The sequence below is a fragment of the Marmota monax genome, unplaced genomic scaffold (assembly GCF_021218885.2).
Source record: "Marmota monax isolate L192 unplaced genomic scaffold, Marmota_monax_Labrador192_F-V1.1 WCK01_AAM20220418_F8-fsc00050, whole genome shotgun sequence".
Taxonomy (NCBI): domain Eukaryota; kingdom Metazoa; phylum Chordata; class Mammalia; order Rodentia; family Sciuridae; genus Marmota; species Marmota monax.
This window is the reverse complement of record NW_026694552.1, coordinates 12,495,409-12,520,649: the sequence shown is the minus strand read 5'-3', so window position 1 is coordinate 12,520,649 and position 25,241 is coordinate 12,495,409. Positions and strand designations below refer to the sequence as shown.

Here is a 25,241-nt window from a genome sequence, read left to right as displayed (position 1 = left end):
CCTGTACTTGGATTTAACCATTGTTATTAAACTTAGGACCCTTACATCCACCCACAATTTTTAAAATTATTTATGCAAGTCCTTTAAAATCAAGGACAATACAATTGTACACATTTTATTTTAGGATGACTTGTCTCTTCTTCTCTGGTTCCTCACTCATTCCTAGCATAGAATAGAAATATTGTGTGCTTTATTGATAATTTCAAAATGAGTAAGAGTCCATCTTTCCTGGCAAGATTAACTTTGTTTGTTAAACTATGTGAACAATTACCAGCTAAAGAAGTTATTGGTCCCTTCAATGCCTAATGCTTTCTGTGTATGTCTGCGTAGTCATTTAGAAAGAAAGTATCTTTCATTGTATTTTAAAATCCTTGGAACATATTATATGTGAAAATACCTATAAAATGTTTTCAAATCAGTTATTCATCTAAGTCCTAAATAAAGGGAACAGAAACAAATAACCAAATATTTACAGAGATATTATTACATTATAATCAAGAGATTTTTTTTTTCTTGTGGTACTGGGATTGAAGCAAGGGGACACTTTACCATTGAGCAACATCCCTAGCTCTTTTTATTTTGAGACAGGGTCTCATTAAGTTAATGAGGTTGCCGTCAAACTTGAGATCCTCCTGCCTCAGCCTCCATAGTTACTAGGATTACAGATGTGCACCATTCTATCTGGCCTATAACCAAGAGATTTGAGGCTGGGATATGTTGTGTTTTATTCTAGATGGATTAGGTCTTCATAACATGATTAACTGCCTTCCTGACCACCAATTAATTGGCCAGGTCAATAGTTCTACAGAAGATAGCAAAAGAAAAGAGCAAACTGTTGGTTTGTTCTTTCAGAGCTTTAAGCTATTGTTACCAATAATCTATTCCTATCCTGGAAACTACGAACCCTGAAAATATGAACATAAAATAAAATAATTACCTCTCTTGAATTTGATTAAGTGGGTCAAGAGGTATAGAAACATTCATTCCTGCTCCAGATAAATTGTATCCTAAGGGAAGTAGATTTATCTTATTAAGACAGATTTCTTCTGTTCATTAAAGTTGATTACTACTTAATATCACTAAATGTTTTCCATGCAAGTTATAAAAATTAATTTTTGGGTGTATTGCTGAATTTGCATGAGTTATTTATAAAGAGGAAAACTTGCATACATATCCTTTTTATTATGGGTTGTATTCATGCATCCTGCTATTAATTACCAACAAATAGAAAAGTAATGTCCTTCTCAAGGCAATTTAAACAATTAAAGACAAAAAGTAATTAAAGTAAGTACTTTAAACATCAATGATTTATAAATGCATAAAATGCCACATATAAACCAGGCATGGTGGCACATGCCTGTAATCCCAGCTACTCTGGAGGCTGAGCAGGAGAATCAAAAGTTCAAGCCCAGCCTCAGGGAGACCCTGTCTCAAAATAAAACTAAAAAGAGCTGGGGATGTAGCTCACTGGTAGAGTGTTATTGGGTTCAATTGCCAGAACTGCAAATAAATAAATAAATCCATAGGTTTAAATATATTCTGGGAGACCAGTTTTTGTGGTTTCCTTTTACCATTATTTTGGTACAAAAGAGCAATCAGGTTATAGGAAATGTATGACCATATTCCACCTTTTTTATTTTTTATTTTTGATGGTCCTAGGCATTGAACCTAGGACCTCATGCATGATAAATAAGTGTTCTACCACTGAGCTACATCACTAGTGTGAAAATATTTTAAAGTAATCATCTTGGAAGATCAAGAGGTGTGCCAAAAGAAACAACTAATTGAACTATGCTAAAGATGCTGTTTCTAAATTTCACTGAGATGCAGTTGAATATTTTTAAGATTATTTCATAATCCCAACTTGAGAAGTTAGTTTTGAAGGTTAAGGTTGTCTTCTTCACACTGCTAACATTATTTATTACTTTATTATTATGTAGTATTTATTTCTTAAGATGGATAATACCTTTCCTTACCAAGTTAAACATGATGCTAGCATACTTATCTTTTGGTTGTTGTTGTTTTTTTTTTTTTCTTTTCCAGATGTCCTTTCCTAGATCAAGATGTCTTTTGTCCAAAATTGAAATCAAATGAAAATATCTGTGTGTTAACATTCAAGTTATATGAAATGATATAAATTGGCTACTTAAAAAGTGACTTTGAAAAAATTTACTCACCTTCCATGAAAAGGTTTCTATAAAAGGTCTATGACAACATATGGCAAAGTCAAACCTAGGCTGTTTATACTAGATAATTTTAGTTTAAAATAAGGGCTATTTCAGAAAGAAAATCACCTAAGACTGGATTTTGCCTTAGCAAACTCTTTCTTAGCAACACTAGATTCTAAGTGCTCTCTCTCTCTCCTATTTTTTTTTTGAGAGAGAGAGAGAGAATTTTTAATATTTATTTTCTAGTTTTCGGCGGACACAACATCTTTGTTTGTATGTGGTGCTGAGGATCGAACCCGGGCCGCACGCATGCCAGGCGAGCGCACTACCGCTTGAGCCACATCCCCAGCCTCTCTCTCTCCTATTTTAGACTACAAGGAGTTATAGGCAAAACAAAAAGAGAATCTGACTATGTAAACAGGACCTATTATTCCATCAAGAAATCAATGGCTGGGCACTATATGCCTGTAATCCCAGTGATTTAAGAAGCTGAGGCAGGAGGACTGCAAATTTGAGGCCAGCCTCAGTAACAAAGTGAGACCCTGTGTCAAAATAAACATTGAAAAGAGCAGGAGATGTAGCTCACTGATACAACACCCCTAGGTTCAATCCCCAGTACAAAAACGAACGAAACAGCAAGAACAGCAACCATAAAAACTAATAGAGAAATGGGAATGTAGTTCAGTGGTAGAGAAGACTTTAGGTTTGATCCTTAGGACCCTACAAAACAAAACAAAACAAAAAAAGTAAGAAAAAAATAATGGACATATCTGTTAATTTGTACCCAACTGTTTGTGAAATTTTGTAGTAAAGATAATTACAAAATAAATGAATAAGTGGATGATGGATGATTAAATGAGCATTTCTTTCTTTCTTTTCTTTTTTTTTTTTTTTTGGTGTTGAAGCAAAACTCTGGGAAGAATACTGCCTATAGGCAAAGATTATTTTAAGCAATCTTGCTCTCTCCTTATCTTTTAGTTCACTAAAGAATAAACAGTGAGGCATAAAAGGGCAATAAATGAACATATAAAAATGTTAGATGATTCTGTGATAAAAGAAATTCAAAAAAGATAACAGAGCAACTCAGAAAAGATTTGAGGTTACTCAAAAGTAACAGAAGCAAAAATCAATCAAGTAGATGAAACAATAAGATAATTCATTTTCTTGCACAAAGTGACCTAAATGAAGGTAAATTGGCTGAAATTACCATGCAAATAAAAATTAAATGCATTTTTGAAATGATAATGAAACTATGAAGAAAGCCAGGATAGGAATCATCAAAATAAATGTTTTATGAGTCAGCCAGTCATTTTTGCAACCTTAATTAACAGGTTGATGCAAATGAGTAGAGCTTTACAACATTAAAACTTGTTAGGTACAGGGTTTTCCAAAAGAATCAGTTAAACAAACCAATGGAATTTAAGAGATAAAAAAAAATATTTCTATCATGTGTAGCCTTATCAACCCCCTAATAGGCAATGTAAATGTATCTCCTCCAGTGGTGTAATAACTTTTGGGGCTGGTACATGAGGTTAAATGATTTTTTTTATAAGAAGATAAAGGGCCCAGTATGGTGATGCACTCCTATAATCCCAGAGACTCAGGAAGGAGGCTGAAGCAGGAGGGTTTCAAGTTCGAGGCCAGCCTCAGCAACTTGGCAAGATCCTGTCTCAAAATTAAAAGTGAAAAAGACTGGGAAGATCAGTAGAGTAGAGGGAAGAGAACAGGGTGAGGGAGGAGAGGAGGGAAAGTGAAAGTCCTGAGACTGAATTAGACCAAGTTATATTCCATGCTTTTATAATTATGTCAAAATAAATCCTAATGTTATGTATAACTGACTAAGGATGTAGCTCAGTGGTTAAGTGCTCCTGGGTTCAATCCCTAGTACCAAAACAAACAACAACAAAACAAAATATAAAAACAAAAAATTGAGGAATCATTTCACTCCTCACACTTCAGACAGAGCCCTAATATCCAGAGTATACAAAGAACTCCAAAAATTAGACAATAAGAGAACAAACAACCCAATCAACAAATGGGCCAAGGACCTGAACAGACACTTCTCAGAGGAGGACATACAATCAATCAACAAGTACATGAAAAAATGCTCACCATCTCTAGCAGTCAGAGAAATGCAAATCAAAACCACCCTAAGATACCATCTCACTCCAGTAAGATTGGCAGCCATCATGAAGTCAAACAACAACAAGTGCTGGCGAGGATGTGGGGAAAAGGGTACACTTGTACATTGCTGGTGGGACTGCAAATTGGTGCAGCCAATTTGGAAAGCAGTATGGAGATTTCTTGGAAAGCTGGGAATGGAGCCACCATTTGACCCAGCTATTCCCCTTCTTGGTCTATTCCCTAAAGACCTAAAAAGAGCATGCTACAGGGACACTGCTACATCGATGTTCATAGCAGCTCAATTCACAATAGCAAGACTTTGGAACCAACCCAGATGCCCTTCAATAGACGAATGGATTAAAAAATTGTGGCATTTATACACAATGGAGTATTACTCTGCATTAAAAAATGACAAAATCATAGAATTTGCAGGGAAATGGATGGCACTAGAGCAGATTATGCTAAGTGAAGCTAGCCAATCCCTAAAAAGCAAATGCCAAATGTCTCCTTTGATATAAGGAGAGTAACTAAGAACAGAGTAGGGTCGAAGAGCATGAGAAGAAGATTAACATTAAACAGAGATGAGAGGTGGGAGGGAAAGGGAGAGAAAAGGGAAATTGCATGGAAATGGAAGGAGACCCTCAGGGTTATACAAAAGAACATACAAGAGGGAATGAGGGGAAAGGGAAAAATAATACAAGGGGGAGAAATGAAGGTCAATAGGGGGGGTAGAGAGAGAAGAAGGGTGGGGAGGGGAGGGGAGGGAGGAGGGGGGATAGTAGAGGATAGGAAAGGCAGCAGAACACAACAGACACTAGTATGGCAATATGTAAATCAATGGATGTGTAATTGATGTGATTCTGCAATCTGTATATGGGCTAAAAATGGGAGTTCATAACTCACTTGAAGCAAAGTGTGAAAGATGATATATCAAGAACTATGTAATGTTTTGAACAACCAACAATAAAAAAAAATAAAATAAAATAAAATGAGCATATCCAGCAAATATTAATACTTTATGAACAATACCCTAACATGGGCTGAAAACACATTTTAGGATTCTAGTTAAGAACAGATATTAGCTGAGTGTTGTGGCGCACACCTGTTATCCCAGCAGCTTGGGAGGCTAAGACAGGAGGATCGTGAGTTCAAAACCAGCCTCAGCAATTTAGCGAGGCACTAAGCAACTCAGTGAGACCTTGTCTCTAAATAAAATATAGAAAAGGGCTGGGGATGTGGCTCAGTGGTTAAGCACCCATGGGTTTAATTCCACAAACACACAAAAAGAACAGATATTAAAGTAAGTATTGCAACACATCAACACATTTTGACTAACAAACCAAATGCTTTACCACACAATTTAACATAACTAAAAGAAGTAGTTCAGTGGCAATTTGCCTGATCCTAGTGCTCAGTTGTCTGAGTAACCTAATACACAGGTTTCAAATGGTCAGCCTTGTTTGTTTTGTTTTTTGTGTGTTTCTGGGGACTGAACCCAGGGGCTTGTGCATGCAAGGCAAGCACTCTACCAACTGAGCTATAGCTCCAGTCCCATCGTTTGTTACTTAAGTCTATCAACCTGTAAGAAAACTGTTTAACACCATCATCTATTAGATTTCATTCAACCTTTTAATTCTTAAGCTTCCAGGAATCCTACTAGTAAGCCCTCTGACTCCTAGTTATAACTTATTCCTCTCTTAACTAGTTTGTGAAAACTACCTCTTTATCTCTTAGTCTGTATTTAAGAACATGTCTTGCCAGGCGTGGTGGTGCACGCCTCTAATCCCAGCAGTTTGGGAGGCTGCAGCAGGAGGATCCTGAGTTCAAACTCAGCCTCAGGAATGGTGAGGTGCTAAATAACCCAGTGAGACCATGTATCTAAATCAAATACAAAATAGGGCTGGGGATGTAGCTCAGGGGCCGAGTGCCCCTGAATTCAGTCCCCAGTACCCCTCCAAAAAACCCCTCTACTGGATGGGAAATGATCTGATTTTCTTATGATCTCTTATGATATACTAATTTTTATCACACACTTTCCGATATGGTGGTCATTTGTGTATTTTCCTTGTATTTCATCTCTCCCATAATAGATCATAAGCCCTGTCTGGGTTGTAGTTTTTGATCCTCCACATAACAGGTGCTCAAATAAGACTTGTTGGTTCATTTATTCTTTCAACAAATACTTATTGAAGACCTGCTATATGCCAGGCATGAGGAAACACAATGTGTTAAATTTGTTCTGACATTTTCTTTAAAACTATTAGACCATATATTTTTTTATAACATTACAGGAAATGACCCAGTATTTGTAATTAGCATTTGTTAAAATTTTTTTTTTCTTGCTCGGTGCCATGGCGCACACCTGTAATCCCAGCCACTTGGGAGGCTGAGACAGGAGGATCGTGAGTCCAAAGCCAGCCTCAGCAACAGTGAGGCACTAAGCAACTCAGTGAGACCCTGTCTCTAAATAAAATACAAAATAGGGCTGAGGATATGGCTCAGTGGTTGAGTGCCCCTGAGTTTAATCCCTGGTAACCCTCATCAAAAATTATTTTTTCTCATAAGCCCATTTCCCATCTCCATTCTATGGATATTTTTATCCAAGTATACTTCTGTTATTTTCCTTTGATTGATAGTAGTTTTGATTCATGTTTTAAACTTTTTTTAAGAAGTACTTGTAAATATTTACAGTATTTAAGTGACTTAAATTCACTTTTTGGTTTCTAATATAAGTAAGAAAATGCCAAATAAGAACAAAGAAATAATTCTAAATTTTTTTTTAATTGTGGTATTGGGGATTGAACTCAGGGTTACTTTACCACTGAGCTATATCCCTAGGCTTCTATTTATTTATTTATTTTTAAATATCAAGACAGAGTCTTTTCTAAGTTGCTTAGAGTCCCATTAAGTTGCAGAGGCTGGTCTCAAACTTTCGATCCTACTTCCTCAGCCTCCAGGTGCCTGGAATTACAGGCATATGCAAGTACATTGTTTTTTAAAAAAAATTCTGGACAATGTCAGATGTAAGTTTTATTTTATTTATTTATTTATTTATTCTTTTATTTATTTTATGGTGCTAAGGATTGAACCCAGGGCCTCATGCATACTAGGTAAACACTGCCACTGAGCCACATCCCCAACCCACAAGTACATTTTATATTGGGAATTTTATGCAAAGATTGCAAAGCTTTCAAACTAAAATAATTCATTCTAATATTTCAGGAAACTTTTTTCTATTTAAGATGAAGGATATATGATCTATTTATAATTGTTAAACTAATAGATTCTGATTGTAATAGTGGAAATTATGGAAAGTTTTAAATAAGTGGGTTAAAGAAACAATCAGAGAGTTGATTTATCAGATGATAAGTTCAGCAATATCATCATGGGATAAAACCATACTATGGTGATTTCAGTTATCAATTATAAATAGAATGCATCTGATGTGTTATCAAACGAAATTTCAACACATGATGAAAAATCATAAGAACTATATTCTTCCAAATATGTTAATAGTGCTACTAAGAAAATGTTTCTAATTGCTACTGAAAGCTAACTTGACTCTCCAAGTGAAATGTTAACAAACTTTTAACAAACTGTTAAACAAATGTTAACAACCTTTTCATCTATATAATAGAGGAATAACAATTCAAATATAAAAATTAAAGTAATATGCAAATTCAAGTTGTAGGTTTAGAATCCAGGTTGTAGAATTTAGAGTTTGGAAGCAGGGTTAATAAAAAGCTTAAAATGGAGAGCTAATTAATCTATACCAACCTCAGAGTTACTTTTTTTTTTTTAGTTGTAGATGAACACAATATATTTTCTCTTTCTTTCTTTCTTTCTTTCTTTCTTTCTTTCTTTCTTTCTTTCTTTCTTGTATAAGAGAAGGTGAGAGAGAGAGAGAGGTCTTGGATCAGATCATAAAGATGTAGGAAGACATTGACAGTTTTAAGCATGGAATGATATTTTAAAATGCACTAAAAGTCAGTCAAAATAGTATGCACTTGTAATCCCAGACACTTGGGAGGCTGAGACAAGAGGATGGCCAAGTTCCAGCCTCAGCAACTTAATGAGACCCTGCCTCAAAATAAAAATTAAAATAATAATAATAATAAAGGGGCTGGGGATGTAGCTCAGTGGTAAAGTGCCCCTGAGTTCAATCCCCAGACCAGGGGGAAAAAAAGCATTAATAAACAGTTTATAGAGTAATTTCTGAATCCTTTCAATACATTCAACTGAGCATCACCTGGGGCCTCTTTTATCCTCTAAATGATCTGTATATGGGACATGGAATTTTCTTTTCATCTGTTTAGGAAGCATTAATTAGTTGTTTGTATGGTACTTTGCAATAACTACTGACTGACATTTAATTTGGTCAACCTAGAGACTTCTGCTATCCCTTTCTGCTCATTCTGCAGATCTGCCAAAATAGAATGACATGTCAGGCGCATGCTATTTCCATTTTACAGGAAGTTGGGCCAAATTATAGAGTTATTCTGAACATGGATAAAACAATGTTTCCTACTCCTCATGGCCATTCAATTAGGAAGTGATTGGATGGTGATGTTCCATAAATAAATCTTCAAAACCACAGACAATGGAGTGAAAGATCACCTTTGCACTGTGTACAAGAGAATCCATTAGGTTCCTCCAGCTCAAAGCTTTGCTGATGTTCCCCATTCCAAAGAAACAAAGCATTCTTTCAGGGAAAAAAGAAATGCATTAGCAGCAGCATACATACTGCCTGTTTCTCTGTACTAAAAGAAATCCTACTCTATCATATTTTATTTAGAATTATCAAAATAAAAACCACAAGGGTAAAAACTATTCTTTGTATTGTTGAACAAACAGACAAATGAGACAAAATGTGCTGCCAGCTGTTAATGTTTTCTGTACAGCATTTAAATGATATTGAAAAACCCTGAATTTGATAAGTGAAAGTATAATTCCCTCCCAAGTCTCTGAAAAGGTACTGTAGATTTAGTCCTATGGTTGTCATGAATATATGTGGAAAATACTATAACGACTGAGGTATTATTATTCTCTTGGAGCCAAGGGTTTTTTTGTGTTAAAGTATCTGAAACTGGTATACGGTAGACAATAAATTATCACTGCACTGAATTCCTTGGTATATATTAGTTTGCATATTATAGTAAGGAAAGTTTTGAAATACTGCATATCAAAAATTTGTTGAAGGACAGAATTCTAAAACTTTACTGAGCTAATTAGTATATCAGTCATGTCTCTGAAAATTAGCCTAAGGCTGAAAATATGGAGGAAAAAAAAACTATTTAGAATGCTAGAGCTTAGCACATAGCAAGCAATAATAATAATAAATAACATCAATCTGTTAGCTTATATATCTTTTTATTTTTTATTTTTGTGTAGTACTGGGGAGTGAGCCCAGGGGTACTCTACTACTGGGCTCCATCCTTAGCCCTTTTTATTTTTTTATTTTGAGGTAGGATCTCTCTAAGCTGCTGAGGCTGGCCTCAACTTGACACCCCCTGCCTCAGCCTATGGAGTTGCTAGGATTACAGGTGCGTGCCACTGCATCAGGCTAACTTATATATCTTTAAAAACCCAAAAAAGAGGGCTCTACTAGTACTTCAGTGATGGGGTTCAGGACACATCACCCCCAAAACAAAGCACCTTGATATTGACATTGAAGAAAATAGAAGTGGGAAGTTCACTTTCACCTTCCCCTTACTTTCCTCCCCTGAAACAGACCCTCATTTCAGAGGTACCTTCCCTATAAGTAAAGGGACATCCTTATCTCTGAAGACACAAGGTCACCAAGAGGTATTGAACAGACAGGCCTTGCTGAGATTCCTTCAGGTTATCATCATAAGATCATTTCTCCACCAACCCTAAGATAAAAATACACACAGGCTTACTTGTTTCCTTGAGTCCCCATGTTTTTATGAAGCCTCCCTTATCATGTAAAATCGTATTAAGTCAACTTATTCACTTTTCTCCTTGGTTAATCTGTCTTTTATTATGGGGGGCTCAGTCATGTCATAAGACGGTCAAGGACAAGACATTTGTCCTTCTCTAAACAGACCACAGTTTCCACACATCTCTGCCTTGGCACACGTATTTATTCAGTCTGGAATGACTTTGACCTCTTTCTATACTTGACCAACTCTTATTATGACACAGAACCCCTAGTAGTTTTTAAGCAACTCTTGTGACGCCTATCCTGACTAGACCAACCATTTTCTCCTCTAGATTATTTGCATACCTCATACTTAACTTCCATTGTTGCTTTCCTGCAATTTCATTTTAATTATTTGCACACCCACTTCCCCTAAAACAATGGGAGCAATTAATTAACGGGAACTATAATTGATTCTGTTTCAGTTCCACTTGGCACAGAGCCTGGCACACTGTAGGCTAAACCGTTAGCAAATTGAACAGTGCTAAGCAAACCATTTACAGATGTGTGGAGTTGAAGAAAATAGGTTGATTTTAAAAACTGAGTGCTAAAATATTATTTTTCAATTTAGAAAATGTGAATCCTTCTGAGTTATTTTATAGTTTTATTTTTAATTGACAATATTTTTATGGGGCATGTAGTACTGTTTTGATAACATGTATACATTATGGAATGATTAAGCTAGGTTAATTACCATATCCATCACTTCCAATACTTATCATTTCTTTGTGGTGAGAACATTTTAAATACTTTTTAAAAGTTATTTTGAAATATGGTATTATTAACTCATTGTAGTGGAGTGTGTGGTGTACACCTGTAGTCCCAGCTACTCAGGAGGCTGGGGCAGGAGGATTATTTGAACTCAGGAGTTTGCAATAAGAGAGACCCTGTCTCAAAAAATCAAAATTTAAAAATTAATAAAACTTGCATGGATTCAGAAAAGTATTGTAAAGTCAGTTTAAATTTAGTATAGCTCCATAAGATAGACACTGGAACCCCAAATTAAAGACAATTTACTCTTCATTAGCAAATCTCTGGTGTGCACTAAAAATAAAATATTCAAACATATGGTCAAAACAAACATGTCTATATGAATATCACAAAAATATAAATACAGTCTAAATAATTTTAGTAACCTAGACAATTCTAACAGTTTCAAACATTGGTTATCAATGAATTAAACCTTTGAAGAACTTCTCTGAACTGACATAAAAAAATGTAACTAATCAATCCGATATTCATAATGGTTTGAAAATAAAATATAGTTGGTCTGAAAACAAATAACATACAAAATTTTTTTTTAAATTCTCAAGGATTCTTTTTTTTTAAACAGGTATAAAAATTCTTGGGGATTTTGACTTTACATAAAATGAGGCTATCTCATCTTTTGTGGTATATAATATTCACAAATTTGATTTTGTTTTTTTCTGTTTGTCATTTTATTCACAAATATTCATTATCCCTCCTAGATTTACTATATTTTAAATAGCTCCTTCATGTTTGTTTTGAGAAGAAATGACCTCATCTAGTGATTGATAAAGGTCTTTCAATTTATTTATTTATTTATGGTTCTGGGGATTGATCCCAAAGGTGTGTAACCACTGAGCCACATCCCCAACCTTTTTTAATGTTTTATTTTGACACAAGTCTTCCTGAGTTGCTGAGGGCCTTGCTAAGCTGCTGAGGCTGGCTTTGAACGTGCAATCCTCCTGCTTCAGCCTCCCAAGCTGCTGGGATTATAGGTGTGTGCCCCTGTGCCAGGTTGATCTTTATCAGGTCTTTTAGAATTGGTTCATATCTTGCCTTTTTTCATAAAAATGTTTTCTTCGATGCTAATCTGATTAATTGCCCTGAACATTAACTACCACAACTGCTTTTCAACTGTGTTGCTCTTGGTTGCCTGATTTTCAGTTTTGCAAGATTTCCCTTAAATTCTCTAAATTCTTAAATTTTCTCTTCGACTTCACCCTTTATGCTTCTGAATCAGTTTCCAACTAACTGAGGCAGATTGTTCCCCTAATTCTCTGCCATTTATTTTGACCCCACACACCAACCTGACCCTACCCTATCTGGCCCCAGGAAAACTACTGCTGTGTTACAGGCCTTTCAGGTTTTTTTGTTTTTCACTCATTCCTCATCTTACGGAGCTCTCTTTAGTATCATTTTCTCAAGGTATTTTCCCTTGATTGAGCCTTAATGTATTAATTTTCTTCCATATTTTTCATTTCTGTCACAACCTGATATTTATGTATTTTCTCCCTTGAGCTTCCTCACACTTTGTTCTCTCCATTTGTACCTAAGTGGCTTTAGGGCCCTCAATAGAATGAGATTCATGTTACCAGCTCAGAAATTACATTTGTCCCCCCAAACAACAAAGCCATTATATGCTGCCTTTTCTTATGCTTTGAGCTGCCTTTGTGTCTTTCCCTTCCAACTCACCCACAGTCCTTTCCTGAATAGGCTATCTTCCTTTCTCTCCACCTGGATTGCTTTTCATAGAGAATGCACTGTGGCAATTTCTGGAGCCTTCATTCTCTGTTGACTCATCTTCTTTTCACTATAGGTCTAGCCCTTATTGAGGCCCTGGAGTCACTACATCCCAATTGTGGACCAAGCACAATTTAGAAACTCAACCTAAGAAAACCTTAAACCAGCCAGGCATGATGTCATATGCCTATAATCCCAGCAACTGCAGAGGCTGAGGCAGAAGGATTACAAGTTTGAGGCCAGCCTCAGCAATTTAGGGAGGTCCTAAGCAATTTAGCAAGACTCTGTCTCAAAATAAAAAGTAAAAAGGGCTGAGGAGGTAGCTCAGTGGTTAAGTGACCCTGGATCCCCAGTACCAAAAAACAAACAAAACACCTTAACCAGAGGGGGTGGTAGATAGATGACTATAATCCCAGCAACTGGGGAGGTGAGGCAGGAAGATTGCAAGTTCATGGTCAGCCTCAGCAATTTGAACCCCTAAGTAATTTGGCAAGACCCTGTCTCAAAATAAAACAATACAAAAAACAGAACAAAAGAAAAACAGTAAGGCCTTAATTAATATGATTTTACTTTTCACTTACTTTCCACAACATGTTACTACCTATTCCTAAGACTTCAAATTCTGAGAAAATAATCTCCAAACCTCTAGCAGCACTTATTTTATATCAGAAGCATACAACTCTTACTAACATGCTCAAGCACCCAAACCTTCAGATCCCATAGCTAGGTGATATGCCAGTTTAATAAACCTCTAGAGAGGAGTGACATTATCTACTTTTCAAGAATAAAATGTTAATCTGATTACAGTTCAAGGGGAAAAAATTAAAGGAAACAATGCAATAGTTCTAGTAATCTTCCTATGTGAATCTGAGAAGCTCATGAAGTTCATTAAATAGTTTCTACGGGCTTAAAATATGACTGACAAAAGTTTAATTATATACAACTTCTCAGAAATATATCTATTGCTGCTGGATGCAGTGGTGCATACCTTAATCCCAGTGACTTGGGAGGCTGAGGCAAAAGGATCACAAATTCAAAGCTGGCCTCAGCAATATAGCAAGGCTGTAAGTAATTTAGCAAGACCATGACTTAAAATAAAAAATGAAAAGAGCTCAGTGATAAAATGCCCCTGAGTTTAATCCCTGGTGTCAAAAGTTTAATTACTTAAAATATATAATATATATAAATATAAATGAATAAAAATACATACATACATACATATGTGTGTGTGTGTGTGTTGCCTAAAACCAGGTAAACTCACACTTATCCCTATTTACTTAAGTAAGTATACAAACTTCCAAATTATTCCACTAACTACAATTATTGTTGGAATATGTAGCAAAGGGAATAAAAACCTCTAAAAACACTGGCCTAAGAATTTAAATCTAAAATATGTTTTCTTCCTGGAGGTGGTGGCTCACACCTCTAATCCCAGCAGTTTGGGAGACTGAGGCAGGATGATCTCCAGTTCAAAACCAGCCTCATCAATGGTGAGGTGCTAAACAACTCAGCGAGACCCTGTCTCTAAATAAAATACAAAATAGGGCTAGGGATGTGGCTTAGTGACTGAGTGCTCCTGAGTTCAATCCCCAGTGCGAAAACAAACAAACAATGGTTTATTTACAACTTATATAGCAGTTATTTCTCAGTGGGTACTTTGAGGGATTATATGTCTCCTTAAGACTAAAAACTAACTTAAACTTTTTTAGTTTGTTTAGTAGTAAATTGCCTAAAATGTAGCCAACTCAAGAAAATGTAATTAATAACTGTCAGCCCGTGCAAGAAGCTCAGGGCTCTACTTAACTTGTGCTTTGATAATTCCCTAGCAAAGTACTTTCACACTGAGGGTTTGAGCCTGTTCAAAATCTGATTAACTTGGATTTTGCAGAAAAGACAGATAGTCAGAGCTCAAAGACTCCCTCCCACACCTTCCTGTTTCCGCCCCCTTGATGCCCAGTTTAAATCTTCCAATTTATTTGCGGTTCATGTTATCTCAAGATATTAATAAATACTATGTAAGAGCTGACAAAACATTATGGCAATAAGAAGTTTCCATAAACAATATCAACACATTATAGAAGACAAAATAAAGACTACAAAGTAATCAATATCGCTGCATTCACTTCCCCTAAGACAAAATCAGTAACCTAGCTTCTAAGGCTCTTATGAAAAATAAAAGAGATATACATGTTTAAGTGCTCTGTGAACTGAAAAAACTCATTATCCAGGAACTTCACTTATATAGAATGGAATGATAAACCAAAAAGGAAGCAATAATAATCTGATAACACAAAGTTCATATCCAATGCACTAATAATAATATTGTTTCTCCTTTTGAAGAATTGTGTCCCCTTGTTTCAAATTATTTTCTTAGAAAATGAATCCTATTTGCAAAATCCATTGAACTTTTTCTAGATTTATTCATCAATGATACCACCATGCAAAAGTTTGGGAGTTCAATATCAAAAATTTGGGGGCTAAAATTTATTGCTAACAAGAAAAAGAATGTGTCTGTCAGTAATAAACTGAAAATTCTTGAGCAGGCCAAGAAATTTTTCTCTATAAAAATAATTTCTTAAAAACTAATTCCTGGGGCTGGGATTGTGGCTCAATAGTAGAGCGCTCGCCTAGCACGTGAGAGACACTGGGTTCAATCCTCAGCACCACATAAAAATAAATAAATAAAATGAAGGTATTGTGTCCAACTACAACTAAAAAAAATATTTAACAAAACAAAACTAATTCCTATAAAACTATCTTCAATGCCCTAAATTACATTACACTTTTTTAAAGAAATACAGAAGCTAGGAAGTGTTAAGTAACAGCAGCCCTACAAATAAAGCAAACCATGCAAAACCAATGAAAAACTTAAGTAAATGTATCAAAGCTAAATAAAAACATATATCAATATGCTTTCTGTATGCATCTGAATGGCATCTATCCATGTTGCCTATACTTGTGGGGCTGGGGATGGAGCTCAGAGGTAGAGCACTTACTTATCATGCTTGAAATGCTGGGTTCCATTGCCAGCACTGCAAAAACAAACAAACAAACAAACAAAAAACCTCAATGCTAACCTGTATATTCCTATAATAGATTCAAAATGAAATATTTAGTCAACTTTTGATATAAATGATATCACATGTTATTAATTAAAAACTTGAAGTTATAATTTATACCAATTCTCTCCTTTCTGCTTGGATTGCATATTTTTTCATGTAAGGTCCACTAATAATAACTAAGCAGCAGTCAATTGAAGGTAATACTACCTCCATTCTTGGATTTGCTGAGATGATTATGATTGAGAATAGATTATGAATAGAAAATATTGAAGATATTAGATGTTATATACACATTTGTCAAATAAATGAATGATATATTTATATTTTAATTATTATATTTACTTTGTAATTATTGTGATTTCAATATTATGCTATACCACAATCTCTTCAGATGTTGATTTTGAGAGTCATACAGTTCCATAAAACAATCTTATTTTTTGGCTTGAGCTTTACCTATAGTACACTTCAAACTCAAATTCCTCAAAGAAATTGTAAAACATCATGGTTATATATTAATCTTCTCAGATCTATTTATACTCTTACAAAAAATTTTCAGGTTACATTATACAAGATTAAATACAAAATTAAAACAAAGAATGTCAGTCCTTTTATCACTATGTATTTTTATCTTTGGAGTTTACATTTTATCACTATGGCATTATCATCATTGAACAACACATGGCTTAAAGATCATTGTGTTGTTAGAACAAATGATATAAGTATCTTGTATTTCATGAATCTTTAAATTTCAAAACAGTACTCTTTTGTTCTGTCTTGAGGAGTTTAAGTGTGTCAGTTTCACTGTTGTGAGATTGATTACAACCAGCTGATCAATCTTCTATCCCAACGAAATCAATCATGGTGACAGTTGCCACTATGGCCTCCTCCCTGTATTTTCCAAGCATGGAGGAGGACAAGTGAGCACCTGCCTCCTAGATTTTTAGATTGAAAACATTACCCGAACAAACCAGGACACCTAGTATTATGGCAGAATATAACCTTCTGGAGAAGACCAACAATTGCCTAATCAACATATCCATACCATGATCATGATATGGTTTTTCCTTTAAAAACCAAATTCCTCAAAGAAATTGTCAACAGAATTTAACAATATTTACAATTTAATCATCAATAAACAGTATTTGAAATGTTTATTTCCCGTGATTTAGCACAGAAATGGAAATCAAAGAAAGTTTGATCAAAATATTTGTAGAATTATTTTTTTTTTGTAACAAGAAAAACTATTTTTCTTTTCATACTAAATATACCAAATCAAATGTTCATTTATGGAGCTACTCAAGCAAAAGCAAAACCACAAATATTAAGGATATTTGTTCTTCCTGTAGACTATTACTGAAACCATTGACAAATAAAGCATTACTTAATGGTTAAAAACATATTACAAATGATCACTTTGTAAGGTTGTACAATGATTCCATTGCCAACATACTTGAACTATATGTTTACTAGCCTAAAGATCTTAGTAACGTAACATTTCATGTCTCTGCATTTCAAATGTGGAGAGTGACAGATGTTGTTAAATCTCTACTTAAAAGATCACTACTGATGGACATGGTGTTCAATTTGAGAATTTCTATATTGTACTGTACTCTTGTTGTCCCTTGGTTGGTTTCACTGCATTATTTGGGACACCAGTAGGTTTACATTTGCTCCTCTGAGAAAGTACTCCCTGTTTCTAAAATTCTATGTATAGGGTTGTTAGGAAAAATCAGTGAAGCATTCCATTTAATCGGTCATTTCTTTTTATATTAAAAAGGCAAAGTTATCTATAACTTTGTTATTGGTCCCAGTTAGTTGCTCCACGTAATACAATGGGTGCAAATTATCTTTTACTATCCTTTCTGTCTTAGAAAAGTATCTTTTCCGGAAGAAAGGGAATACCCACCATACTACAGGTCTCAATTCAATTTCCTTCCTTTTTGTAATTAGGAAATCTTGGCTTTCTTAACTGCAAAAAACCCAAAGCCACTGCCTTTTGAAAAACAAGTGCAGGGACTAGGGTGGTAGCTCAGTGATAGAGCGCTTGCCTAGCACGTATGAGGCACTGGGTTCAAGCCTCAGCACCACATAGAAATAAATAAATAAAACAAAGGTATTATGTCTATCTACAACTAAAAAACAATTTTAAAACAGTGTGCTTTGGTCAATGTCTGGGTCCTTTGAGTTTTCTAAGGCTGACTGACCCCTTTTAGATGCCAGTATGAGTTAGCATCTTAATTTTCTTTCCTATGCCAGATCCCTTGTGATGATAGTTCAGTAAGGTGTCACCAATCCTTAGGATCTTACTCTTATTTTGCCGGAACAACATTAAGTGCACATGCACGTGCACGAGCACGCACACACACACACACAGACACACACACAGTAGAGATTTGAATTGTATTTGCTTTCAGACCCTGAAATAGTTGAGCTCATTTTCAAAATAAATTATCTACTTTCAATCTTTCAATTTGGTTTTTATTTTACACATATACTTAAGAGATTTCTGCAACTTAATATTTCAGCACATTGTCAACTGAGTCCATATGCTTGTTGCTTGCCCTTTTCCTATTTCTCTCAATTTAGTTAGAAGTTTTCAAAGTTTTAAGTGCTCCATAAATTGAGGGGGTAGAATGGTCTAATATAGCTGGCAGAAAAAACAGAGATGGATTTGTAACTCTCTTGCTGTGTGTTTGAAAAGACAGATTCCCAGCCATTTACTTACAACTCTATTTCTAGCTGCCATCAGTTAATTTTCTGATGTTCATATCTCTAATTTAAGGCTTTATGTAGGTACTGGAGTTTTTCTAAAAAAAAAACAACAAAAAACGGATAATTTAAAAATTTTGATAGGACTATGTGGAAAACTAGTAGAAATTTCTTATAACTTAGAATTCACGTGTATGTGTTTATGTGTGTTGCTGAGACTTAAAGTCAGGGGCTTGTGCATGCTAGGCAAGTGCTCTAACTCTAAGCTACATCCTCAGTCCTTTTTATTTTTTATTTTGAGACAGGGTCTCTCTAAATTCCTGAGGCTGGCCTCAAACTTGCTGTCCTCCTGCCTCAGCCTCTCAAGTCTCTGGGATTTTAAGGGAGTGTCATTGTGCCCAGCTCACTTTTGTTTTAAATTAGTGAATGATTTTGAATATTTTCCCAAAGGACTTCATTTGCCTAACTATGCCAAATATAAGGAGAAACTCTTATAGCAATATTTGTAAGTGTTCTGTGTATAAAAGTATAATATGGATAAAATAAGTATCCTCAGATTTAAATTTCCATCATTTGCTTTCCTTGTAGCAATCATTTATGATTCAACATCTATTACCCTACTTTTCTTACTTATAGTTTTACAGTTCTTTATAAAATTCTGAATTCTTTCACCCCATGTCCTATTTCTAGCACTAGGACCACCACTATCAATATTGAAAGCAAACATTAGTCAGAGGTGGGTTTCTGGCTGGACTCAATATATTCTGGCACTTCTGTTCTGCCTATGCCCCTCAAAATGTCTCTATTCTTTGAAAAACAAAGGTAAAAGAATAAAGAGTCAGTTTAAATATCCTGTATTTTGTATGTACTATATTAAGAAGCCTCTAGTTTTATTTATGGATAAATATATAGCCACTTTTTTCACACCACAATTTAAAAATACATAATAAATATCAGACAAGTAAAAATAATGTCTCCTGCTCCTTAGATTTATTTCCAACTTCTCCAGTTAATGGAGGGGCGTGTCCATGCATATCATCAAGAGTGATGTATAATCCATTTTGATGGTTTAGGGCCACTTTCCCCACTCCCTGCAATAGAAAAACCTGTCAAGGGAAATGGGCCTGCAGCCTTGAACCAGCTGGATTCACAGACGACATCTCAACTTCTTGGACTTGGTAGAGTTCCTTGCTGCTCAGTTGCTATCACTCCACTCCAGAGAGCATGATCTCTCCTGTTAGGTGATTATCATTGGGAGTAAGAGCAAAGATTTCTGGGATGGGAGGTCCAACAAATAGGGAAATGCCCTCAGTTGTGAAAAGGGACAAAGAAGAACATTGCATGACATTCATGCTTCCCAGCTGAGTTGGCTGTAACCTCAGTTACTTGTAGCACAACTGCAGCTTTCACTATGAAAATATGCAATGCTAACTTTTCATGACAGAGTCCCCTACCATTCTGGGTTGCATCACTATGACAGAGAATGAAAATATGTTCCTAATCCAATTATGAAATAAAAGAGTACTTGGAAGGAAAACATTCAGTTTAAGACAATAAATATTTGTTATTTTACAGTTACTTACCTGCAAGACATGTTCTTCTTCTTTTTTTTTGGGGGGGGGAATACCAGGGATTGAACCACTGAGCCATATCCTCAGCCCTATTTTGTATTTTATTTAGAGACAGGGTCTCACTGAATTGCTTAGCACCACACTTTTGCTGAGGCTGGTTTTGAATTCATGATCCTCCTGCCTCAGCCTCCTGAGCTGCTTTGATTACAGGCGTGCACCACCATACCCCACAAGACATGTTCTTAAATATAGAAGAACATGATCCCAAACTGACTTATAACTATGAAACTGGAAACACAGGTGACAAAAGTGTCTGCCATAAAAGTTAGAATGGGAAAGGAACTTTAAAGATCATTTACATAGTTCTTAGTGTTGTGCTTGCCCAAAGTAGTTTCACCATGAAAAAATTGATGGATGAATAAATCCAGTCTAATCCCCCATTTTACAGATGAAGGAAGAATGTACTTGATGACATAAAGTTAACTAGTGGCAAAGCCAGGACAAGAAACCATATATTCTGAGTACTCAGTCTTTTCCACGGTTGGTTGATCAACTGTAGACTATATTTTATATTAATTAAAATTATATTATATTCATTTCAATCCCTGTATCTTTGTCCATTTGATTTCATGCCTACAACACCCTATAGCACAATGATTCCATTAAACTAGCCTTACCTAACTAGTCCACACCCATTCATCTTTTTTCTGAATTCCCACAGACAGTACTTACTGGCTATACCACAAATTTAGGGTTTTGCTACAAAAAAGGGGGGATTATATGCAATGATATTATATGTGCGTGTGTGTAGTGTCATTAATATGTTTTGCATATTCCTCCAGGTAAGGGTCATTTATTCACAGTTTCTTTATATATGGCAGCATGTACTACTTTTTATATGGATGCATAAAAATAGGCATGTAATTGAGCATCTGAATTAGGATACTTCTGAGAGTCAAAGTGATTACTATTGATAATAGTGCAGTAAGTATAAACTGGGTCCTTTCTTGAAAAACTGGAATATATGGTCACTCTTATAGTAATGAACTTTCTCAGTGCATGTTAAATTAGAATCATTCCATTGTTGATTATACAATTGTCCAGCTATAAGATATTGTTTATAATTGTGTATTATATTGAATAGGATTATTTCTAAGGTAGTAAGCATGAAAAAGTCATGACAAGTTGTGGAATTCTATTTATAAAATTCTTATATGTGCATATGGTTTCTTTAAACGTTATTATGAATATTTCTGCAAAGTATTCAATTATTGCCTTATTTTTAAAACTGTAAGGATAAAGTCAAATGTAAAATTTTGTTGGTCCAACTTTAATCATTTCAATATCAAAAATATACGTGAGAGTAAAAAAAAAATTGGCCTTGCCTCTAATTCCTTTCTAATGGTAGAATATAAAATCTGATGGCTTTCTATGTGGAATGGATGAGGGGGAATGGTATTAGGATCTATGGATATACAGGCCCAAATTTGAAGTTTAAAAATATATCTAAATTTAAACAACTTATTAAAAAAAGTATGGATTACACATCATGATTTTTAATTTATTTTTAAATAAATTATGGAGGAATTAGCAAAGGAAACAATTAAAGTCTATGATAAATTCATATATAATTAATAACTTAAAATTCTATGCCATATATCTACCATCATATTATCTATATCTAGCTATATGAGAATGCTTTTGAAAGTCTTTTTTTTTCTTTTTTTCAAGTGCTGCAGATTGAACCTAGGGGTGCTCTACCACTGAGCTATACCCCTAGCTCTTTTCTTTTTTTAATTTGAGACAAGGTATCAGTAAATTACCCAGGCTGGCCTTGAACTTGCAATCCTTCTGTCTAAGTCTCCAGAATTTCTGGGATTACAGGTGTGTGCCACCATGCCCCGCCCTTTGAACATCTTAATGATCTAAATCTTAACATTGTTTTCTACCAAGATTTAATGATGGTGGAGCACACCTGTAGTTCCAACTTCTCAATACGCTAAGGCTGAAGAATCACTTGAGCCCAGGAGTTTGAGGTCAGCCTGGGAAACTTAGTGAGACCACATCTTGGGGGGGGGGGAGAGTTTCTTTTGATAGAATTTTCATATCAAAATATACATTTTGCCAGGCATGGTGGCACATGCCTAAAATCCCAGTGGCTCGGGAGGCTGAGGCAGGAGGCTCGAAAGTTCAAAGTGAGCCTCAGCAATTTAGCAGGGCACTAAGCAACTTAGTGATACCCTGTGGTTAAGCACACCTGGGTTCAATCCCTGATACCAAAAATAAATAAATAAACAAACAAACAAACAAATAAATAAATAGATTTTATGTTCAGATATATAACAAAGCTTTAGTCATCCTAGACAGAATAATCCATAAATTCAATTTATTGATATGGTTAAATGAGACATTTAATGATAAAAACATCCTGCAGCAGAATGAATTTTAAGTACTTGAACAATAGTAGTTACACCATCTGCATCACATAGAAATTTGCTAACTTGACAGCCACAAAAAACAAACAGGCGATACAGATACAGCAAGCTAGCAATAGAGTAGATGCAACAAGGGAAGAGGCATTTGTTAGATAAATGGCCTTTCTTTTGAATATCACATTCTATACTAAATAACACTTCATTCAATGATAGGCAGATGTTGGTAGCAAAGAGAATTCATCCTCTTTATTGCAAAAATGGCTTATATTACAAAATTATCTAAATAATCACATTTTCCATCCTCCAAGTTTCAAATGAAATTAAAGTAGATCAGCAGAAGAAAAAAATAGGCAAAAATAATTACAAGGGAAACAAAATAGCATGTTGCCCTTAGGAAAAATGCTGAGAAAAAGACATTATGTTGACAGATTCTCACCTACCCACATGGACCTCTGAGACAAGCCCCAAGATTATATTATTCTAAGAAATTAAGTTTTTAAAATCTGTTTATTATTTTAAGAAATTAAGTTTTAAAAAACATGCTGTTATCAGTGGAATATTTGTGTGTATGGCTGAGAGAGGGGATATTCAAATAGCATTTATTCTATACTAAAAAAAGGTAAAATAATAAAACTATCATATGCCACATTTACTCACACAGTTAGTAGGTCATGTGAGCACCCTACCTTGCCATATTTCTAAGGAAGAAGATATTTATTTTCATCTCAAAAGGAAGCTAGACTTGGAACTTCAAGGACAAGGAGGTCTATATGGAGGCATATGGCCTGTCTTCTCCCATTTTATATCACCCAAGAACTTGACGTTCAAATTCTTTTTGTCCTTCATCCAATAGTACTAATAAAGGTTTTAGATGAAAGAACAATGATTTTAAAAATATATCCTGATACTGGATATAAAAGTCATTAAAGTTTATCTTTGCCAATTGTTAGGAAAAATGTATCATATTTACTGGGTTTTTATATATTGATCAATAAGGGTTTAATTATTTAGACATATATTTTTCACTGATATACTTCATCTAATTGTCCAAAAATAATGGATCATAATCTTACTATTAAAGGTGCAAGTTGTGCAATCTTTTGCAATGTTGACTTAGTTATCAGAACATAAATATGACCTGGGGTTAGACCTAAGAGCCTGTATTCTTTCTGATAGAGGACCCTTAAAGCCATTTCCTAGGAAGGCAAGTTAATACAAGAAAAATGTGTATCTCCTTTCAGCATTATTATTTTACCTAGACAACTTATTATTGATTTCATATTTTACAAATTAATCTTTTCTAGATTTTAAGTGAGTTTTTAATCTCTATTTACCATGCAAAACAATGTCTTGTTTTATTTTATATGATGCTAAAACTATAGCATTCAATTTTCTAGAGCTTTTTCTTTAGTTCTGGTTACAAATTTGATAACCAGCTTCATAGATAACAAACATGAATTTATCCATCAATAATGATTTACTGAGCTGCTACTTTATGCAAGACACTGAGCTAGGTGCAGCACTAAGTGCTAAGATATATGAGAATATAGACTGTCTGCTTTCAAAGAATTTACCCATTAGTTAATAAAATAATAAATGAATACTAAAAATGAGAAATTGATCATTACCAAACTATGTGCTAGAAGGAGAGATTAGTGGGGACTTGAGTATTCAAAGGTATCTTGAAGTTTATTTACTTCAAGAGGCCAAGAATGGTCCTTGGATGTAGCTGTAATTTGTAAGAATTGGAAAGGGAATTGGGCTAGCACTAGGTCTAAGCCTACTGTTTATTTATAGGGGATGAAGAAGGTGAGGAAGGCTAATTTGTCAGGAATCTGGAACAGATAAGATATATGAATCAACTTTTGCAAGATAATTATAATCTTATTTTCATCATATCAAAAAGGAGAAAAATCACTTCTTTCTCTATCCTCCTCACATTTAATGAGCAATTTGTCAGAAAATTTAAATGAGTTTATATTTTCTTGTAATCACCATGATGAAATTAGATCATTCCAGAAGCATCAAACGTTTTTTATAGACTACAACACCGAGTCCAAAAGGCATAGTGTAAACTAAGAGCTTCATAGCTAGTAATGATGATAATAAAGTAATAGCAAGGATAACATTGAGTATTTGCTATTAGCCTGAGATGGACATAGTCATCTTTATCTAGTAATAGTCACTGAGCTGCTTGATTTAATTTGTTTTTCTACCCCCTCAATTTTCTTAGGCAGGGTCACAGGACCCAAGAGATATGTACCCACCCGCATGCAGGAGTAGCCCACAGTGTGACTCTCCCAGCTTTTGGAGGGATTTGCTTTTGCACTGCTCGATGCCCAATTGGTCAGGTGGAAGCCCAATGGGTCACTTGCCAGTGCTGTAGGCAACAGAGCTGGGGTTGGGACCCTTGCTCTATGCAGAGGAATAAGCTTGGGGGAGGGAGTGGAGAGAAGCCTGCAAACATCTCAGAATTCCTTGCTGTATTCATTCATCATGGTGGCTACACAAGAGGGTCAACTTCAAGGAAAGGGACTATGAATTGAGAATCAGGCAGGTCTCTCTGTTCGGAATCCAGGCTCTTCCACTGAGTAGTTGTGGGACCTTGGAAAAGTCACTCAAGCCCCTTTGGCCTCTCTTTGCTCATGTCAAATGAGATCAGTATTACTTTATTGATTGTTGTGAGAATTAAAAGAAAACCCTGCAGAGCTCCTTCCGTCAAGTGTCTAACATTAAGTATTGCT

The 25,241-nt window shown here is 35.1% G+C and overlaps 1 protein-coding gene and 1 non-coding gene across 2 annotated transcripts in view; both read right to left on the bottom strand.

Annotated features, from left to right (window-relative positions):
- Htr2c (5-hydroxytryptamine receptor 2C) overlaps window positions 1-25,241 on the bottom strand; it is a 235,278-nt gene that overhangs the window by 172,271 nt on the left and 37,766 nt on the right. The gene's annotated exons all lie outside the window — the stretch shown is intronic.
- Window positions 24,753-24,880, bottom strand: LOC124076809 (small nucleolar RNA SNORA35). Its single transcript, XR_006846475.1, has one exon. It is a non-coding gene; the product is annotated as a small nucleolar RNA SNORA35 (small nucleolar RNA).